Here is a 6,749-nt window from a genome sequence, read left to right as displayed (position 1 = left end):
ACTTACACTATTAATTCATCATTTTCACTCTGTGCCACTGTTCCTCATCAGGGCTGTGTGAAGCACAGCAAAGAATTCAGTCAAGGCCTTGAGCCATAAACAGACATCACGCACAGACATTGTTTTCATAACCAAACCGTTTTAGAGCTTATTCCTAAAATCTACATAAATGCCTTCTAGGTGACATATAACACATTCTAAGTAATCAATGGCTCCTCATAAAAATTATGCATTGGGATGTTTGTGTGCAGCATTTTGCATATCAGCATAAGCAAAGCATTCTTCATTGCATCAGCGTGTGTGTGTGTGTGTGTGTGTGTGTATGTGGATCACTTCTCAGTGAATCAGCATTCCAATGTGTGTGTGTGTATGTGTGTGTGTATATGTGTGTGTGTGTCATTTCTCACTCACTCAACGAGTGCACGTGTTCATGTGTGTATTTCACTTCATTCTGAATCTGTGTGTTTGGAGACGTGTGTGTGTGTGTGTGTGTGTGTGTGTGTGTGTGTGTGTGTGTGTGTGTGTGTTTGTGTTCATCACTTTCCTGTTCTGGTGTTCTGGGTAAACCACGGCCTGAAGCATGCCCTGGGGTCCTGCCCCCCTCCTTTTTCAGTTTGTTTGCGACCATTGCTGCTGCTGCTCAAAATTCAGTCCGTCCTGGTTCTGACCCCAATTGGGGCAGTCCTTTCTCCAGTGTCGATGTTCACCGCAGGTGAAACCTGCATCTTCTTCTGTGTTTTTGTCCATTCTGAGGTGCCTTCTGACCTCAGTTACTCCTCCTGTCTCGGTCACGCCCTTTTTCGCCACCCGATCATCCGTGTTGGTCCATCACTGTCCTGCACAGTGTGAATGCAAAGTTATCAAGGTCAGCATTCTTTCGCTCGGCCTTACTTTTCATTCGGGCTTGGCGGGCGTCTCGTCACAGCTCTGTCAGCTGACGCAGTCTGGGAATTTTTCCCCCGTGTAGTGAAACGGGCCTTAGGTTTAGTGCTCTCCGTCTCGGCTGCATGAGATCACATTCCTGCAGGTCTGTTGACATTCTCAGGTCGTTGTTGTGGGTCCAGCTGTTGCAGCATTTGGTCAGTGTCACGTATGGGGGAGAGCAGGAGTCCAGTCAGCCTCGGCTTTCAGGGCCGGCAAAGCAGCCTGTAATTAAATATGTATAGAAAAAACAAAAACAAAACAAAACAAAAACAAACAAAAAACAAAAACAAACGAACAGGAAAATGTTGTTGTGTTGGCTGTGTTATTCAGAGGGGAGACAACGGGGCCAGGCCCTGTGTCAGCCTTCTCTCCCCCTTTTTTTTGTTTTTTGTCTCCCGATATAATCAACTCCTAACCCACCAAGTTGACAGGACAACACCGGTATATGTTAAAATTCTTAAGATCATGTTTAAAAGCCCAAAAAGGAACTTTCTTTCATTCAGTAATCACTTTTATTAATCAATCAACAGAAAACATGTCACAATTTGAATCTTTTAACCACTAAATTTGTTGTGTCTTGCCTGGTTGGTTAGACCAGTGTTCCTTTTTTTTTTTTTTTTTTTTTTTTTTTTTAGTTAAATTGTTGTCCTGCAACCCAGAGGGTTTCTTTGTCAGTAATGTATAGACTTCATCATTTAAGTATGTTAATTTTTCTTTAACCTTGCTGGAAAATCTTCACGTGTTCATGAGTGTAAGCTGTTTCTTCATTGCGTGTATGTGCATTTGTATAAAAGCAGGTTAATTTTATCTTTTCTCAAACTAGGCGTTACCTTAAAAGGAGCCTTTCTCTCAGATTTCTCTGCTTGTGTGTGTTTTTGTTTCACCTTTTTGTTGTGATGCTCCGGACGCCTTCCCAACCTCCACAAGTCCGTTGGCCCCAATTTTATGTGTTAAAACTTCTCTTAATTTCTCCTCTAATTCTCTCCTCGCTGTTGTCTTTTTCACAGCTGCTGATTCGTGCTGGGTGTGGTTCCCATTACCTATAATTTTGCTTCGGCCGCTGTGCTTGTGGGGGCAGTTGGTCCAGGTCCGCAGCTTCCTGTATTAACACACTAAGAGATTTATTTTAATTTCATTTTCATCACTTTTAAACCGATAAGCAGGCAACACGCCTACCTTGACAGCGTAAACTGTACGCCAGTCTCCCAACACATTCCTCTCTCTACTCCTCTATAATTCTCCACTGCACACCTCTTACTATCTCTCCTTTTTATTTTTATTACACCACAGAGTAATACACCCAATTATGCCCGTCTATCTCTATGTGGCTCCAAATTCCCTCTTTATTTTAATTTCACACTCGTCAGGGGACAGGCACACAACAATTTCAACCACTGAAACGAGGAATTCAACCTTTTTATATTTCTTTACTAATCTAGACTCAACGTTTGTTCGCAAAATGTGTCTTGTTCTAGTCCGGAATAAATGTGAACCCGTGATTACACGGCCGTTCCAGTGTTATTTCCGTGGCTATGCGGGGGCCCTCACCTCCCCAAGTCACCACCTCAGCACCCGGACGACGCCGGTCCTGGCCACGCGTCCACGGACAGGAGGGTCGCTACTCCATAGGCAAATGTTCCACAGGTACACTAGGCATCAACCTTTGATCCTAAAATGTGTATTTGCTCTAATGTCCTCCTAATCAAACACATCAACCGTCACTGTCACTGTGTTCACGCTTCACACTCCACACAAAAAACACACTCAGAGCGCGCCTCACTCACACTCTCACTCAGTGCGCGCTTTACCCACAAGACAGCACCCAGAGCGCGCCTCGCAGCTTCACACACACTCTCTCACCCAGAGCGCGCTTTCACACTCACCCACAACACTTTTCCTCAGCGGGAATTTTACACAGAAACCTCTGAGCTCAACTATTAGATCTTCTTAAAGCACACTGCACCATAGACCAAAATACCCCTTTCTCTGCGCTTATGACCGCCACAACGGGGCAAAGTCGCATCATAAAAGTGATGCTTGCATCCCCGAAGTTATACCCGACATCATAAACCAGGTTTTGCTCTATGTACTTCTTGGCAAGTAAAATTTTACTTTGTTTTATGACCGCAGCCCTTAAAAAAAAACTCGACTGACGCCACAAACCACCGTCAAACCTCTGTTCAATGTACTAAAATTAGCACCAACCACTACTGCACTTCACGGCCGCACCACCGGAACACGGCCATATCATAAACCAAACCTACGGACGTGTTTCGCTCTCGCGTTGCCAGCGTTCAACCGCACCGTGAAGCCAGCATCTGCTTTTCCTTAAATCAACTTCTATTTCATGGCCGGCAAGAGCCAGGACGTAACCGACACCATAAACAAACTTCAAACCTCGACTTCAATGTACTGAACTAATGGCCGCGTCTTCAGAAGAAATTCTAACGTATTATTGCTACAGAAGCCAGTATTAGACAAAATTAAATGTGGAAGGTAAAGTGGCTGCAACTAGTCCAACGTAGTATGTTATTAGTATCTCGGTAGAAGCAGTTTATTTAACACACTGGAATTCAGCCTCAACTTATGTTGTTAGTATCTTGCGCCAAAAACCAGACACCGACAAATTTACTGTGAAAATACATGTGACTCAGCGAACAGATTAATTTGGAAAGCCCAATATGCACATTTGGTATTTATAATACAACAGGCTGTGCTTACCTTTTTATTTTTGGACCGGTCCTCTGTTCACCTCGCCTCACGATCTCACCAAAGGTCAAATCTGCACCTCCTCAGCACACCAAAGATCCGGGTCACACGGCACCAAGTTGTTGAATTCTCCCAATTCTTTGAATCTTTGGGCTGAAGGAGGGACAATACTCGGTGTATCAATGCTCAATCAACAATCATTTATTTCCATACAATTCAACAGTCAGAGCATTACAACGTCCGGACGGGAGAGATGCTACCAGAGGGTCAGGCACATGTCTCAAAATGGTGACGGGTTGCTCAGCTTTTTATAGTCTCTAGTGGCCCCCAGCTAGTCGTAAAAGCCAAAACATCACATTTTTTCTCTGTTACAGCGCCTAAGTTATGACCTCGGCAGTTGTTTCTCTGCTTTCTGTAAGGTGGGGGTGTGGAATGTGGTCTATCTATCTCCCCTGTCTTTAGACACAGAGTCTCCTGCTTACAACCTTCTCTTCATGATTCAACAATTAAGCATGTCAAGAAAACAGTGTAACACATTCCCAGCAGATCAAGGATACAGAGTGATGCACATTTATCTAATGAACTAATATGTGAATATGTTCTGTTAACTCAAAAGTATAATGAGAACTAAACTACATACAGCTCACACACTCTATATTAAAGGGTATAATGTGATCTACAGCAGTATTCTAATTCAACTACTTTGATTACATATATAAGGTAACATATAATAACAGAATAATCTAATAGCCATCATCACAAGATGATCTTCTTTAGAAAAATGTTCTTTGGTATTGATCTGAAGAAATAATGTCCTCCAATTGTCATATTTATTGTGCAAGGAAACCACTTCTTCGACCTTTTCATGTTCATATGTTTTACATTAGTTTGTCTGGTGCAGGGATTACAGCACAAAAACTGGAAAACTTTTTTCAGGCACTAATAATAAGTAAGCTGTTGTGTCCAGCGTCTGACTCTAATAGAATAAGAGACTCGGTCAATGAGGAGCACGATGGAAAAAAACTCTTTAGTTATGATAACTGACTGAGGTTAGATTATTATCTGGGCAAAACAACTGCTGCACAACCTCACAAATGCTAGAATTTAATTTCTCTAACATGTGTATGCATTCATGGTAAAAAGAGAGTATGTCCTCCTTCAGTTCTAAGGTTTTTGTGTATCAGGACATATTGAAAAAAAAATCACCTGGTCCTTACCAGGTTCTAACAATATTTAAACACAACCTCAGGTGAACAGCAACATTATAGATTACCCTGTATTGTTATTTATTTGACAAAAAACAAGCCAAAATACTAGATGCACCACACAATTCAGCAGTAAAACCACATTTAGCAGCAATAACTTGAATTAACTGTTTTCTGTATGACTGTATCATGGCTGTATGACTCTTCTTTTCAATGTTGCTTCAGTTCGTTGAGACTTGCAGGCATTCATTCGTACACAGCTCTTCATACAAGTTTCACCACAGCATATCAATCAGATGAGCTCTGAACTCTCACTGAGCCATTGCAAAACATTGATTTCAGTCTTTTCTTCCTGGCGACCGTTCTAAACAAACCATTCTTGTTCAGTCTTTTTTGTCAGCCTTTTTCTAGTTCTGCAGTCATGAACTCTAACGTTTAACATGGTAACTGTTGCATGTAGTTTTTTGTAGTTTCTCTGGCCTTGGGTTGAATTTGCAAGGATGTTCACTCTTAGAAAGCTTGATTATGTGAACAATCCATCTCACTGTAGCATGATGGACTTTGAAGTGTTTAAAATGGCTTTGTAATCTTTCCCAGCTTCAGGCCTCCAAAGTGCCCAAAGTTTACTATGCATGGTCACACTTGCTAATGGTCACTTAGTCAACTGCACTTAATCATCAGCATCTGGCTGCGTCATCCTGCTTCTGTAAGGAAGCACTGTGTCATGACATGTAAAACTTTAGAATTAAAAGAGGGTGCACTTGCTTTGTTACCATGACTGCATGTGGTATATGGGAGCTTTTTATCTTGAATGAGAAGCGATTGATTTCTGGGCATCTGTGTAAAAAACACTCAAACTGAGAAATAGGTAAAAAAGTATCCAGGTTTTGAACCGGTGGTTAACAAGCTGCTCTTTTCAGTAATTGTTAATGGTTCTTCACTACACTTTAAGCATATATCTTTGTCCTTAGAGGAAGGAACTATACGGTGTATTTGCTTTCCAGAGTCCCAAGCAGGTTAATCCAGTCATACTTGCAGTTTTGGTCCTCTAAACTATTATAAACATCTTGCACTATGACAATGCCTCAAACAGTCCAAATACATGCATGATAAGTTTATTGGTGAGTCTAAATTGTGCTTTACGTGTGAAGTGCTTTAAAGTGGTTTAAGTGTATACATATTTAGCCTTAAAAGCTGGAAAAAAGCAGGAAACTGGAGTGGCTCAAGATTGGGAGTTCGCCTTGTAATTGGAAGGTTGCCGTTCAAGCCCCGGCTTGGACAGTCTTGGTCATTGTGTCCTTGGGCAAGACACTTCACCCGTTGCCTACTGGTGGTGGTCAGAGGGCCCGGTGGTGCCAGTGTTCAGCAGCTTCACCTCTGTCAGTGTGCCCAAGGGTGGCTGTGGCTACAATGTAGCTTGTGGATGACTGGATGTGTAAAGTGCTTTGGGGTCCTTAGGAACTAGTAAAGTGCTATACAAATACAGGCCATTTACCATCTAAAAAAAGTGCACCTCTCATCCAAGAGGTTTTTTCGTGTCAAAAGGTTAGTGGGTCTCAGGTTGCAGTGGAGGTTCCCTTTGAAGGTTGTCCTGAGGGTTGCTGATCCATTGTTATTTATGTGATTTATCACATGATCCATGAGCTGCAAAAAAAGGCATGTGTCGTTGCCATCACTGTGAGAATCAGTGCGAGACCTTACCAACCCCATTATTTTGGTTACTTACATAAAAAACTACAGATAAAGGTTTTGTGCCACTGACAGTAGACTATGACTAAAGTGAACAGAAGATGTAACATCATTTTTCTTAGCCTGTTTTACTGTTTTGTTAATGAAGGCCATGTGTTAAGAATAACTTATTTGTTCTTAAACAGATCATTTGGATGCTTGTTTTTTATAGGTCAGCCCTCT

The sequence above is a fragment of the Rhamphochromis longiceps genome, linkage group LG13 (genome assembly GCF_057381845.1).
Source record: "Rhamphochromis longiceps isolate RC_006_pf linkage group LG13, R_longiceps_female_GT1.1, whole genome shotgun sequence".
Lineage (NCBI taxonomy): Eukaryota > Metazoa > Chordata > Actinopteri > Cichliformes > Cichlidae > Rhamphochromis > Rhamphochromis longiceps.
This window is presented reverse-complemented; position numbering follows the sequence as displayed.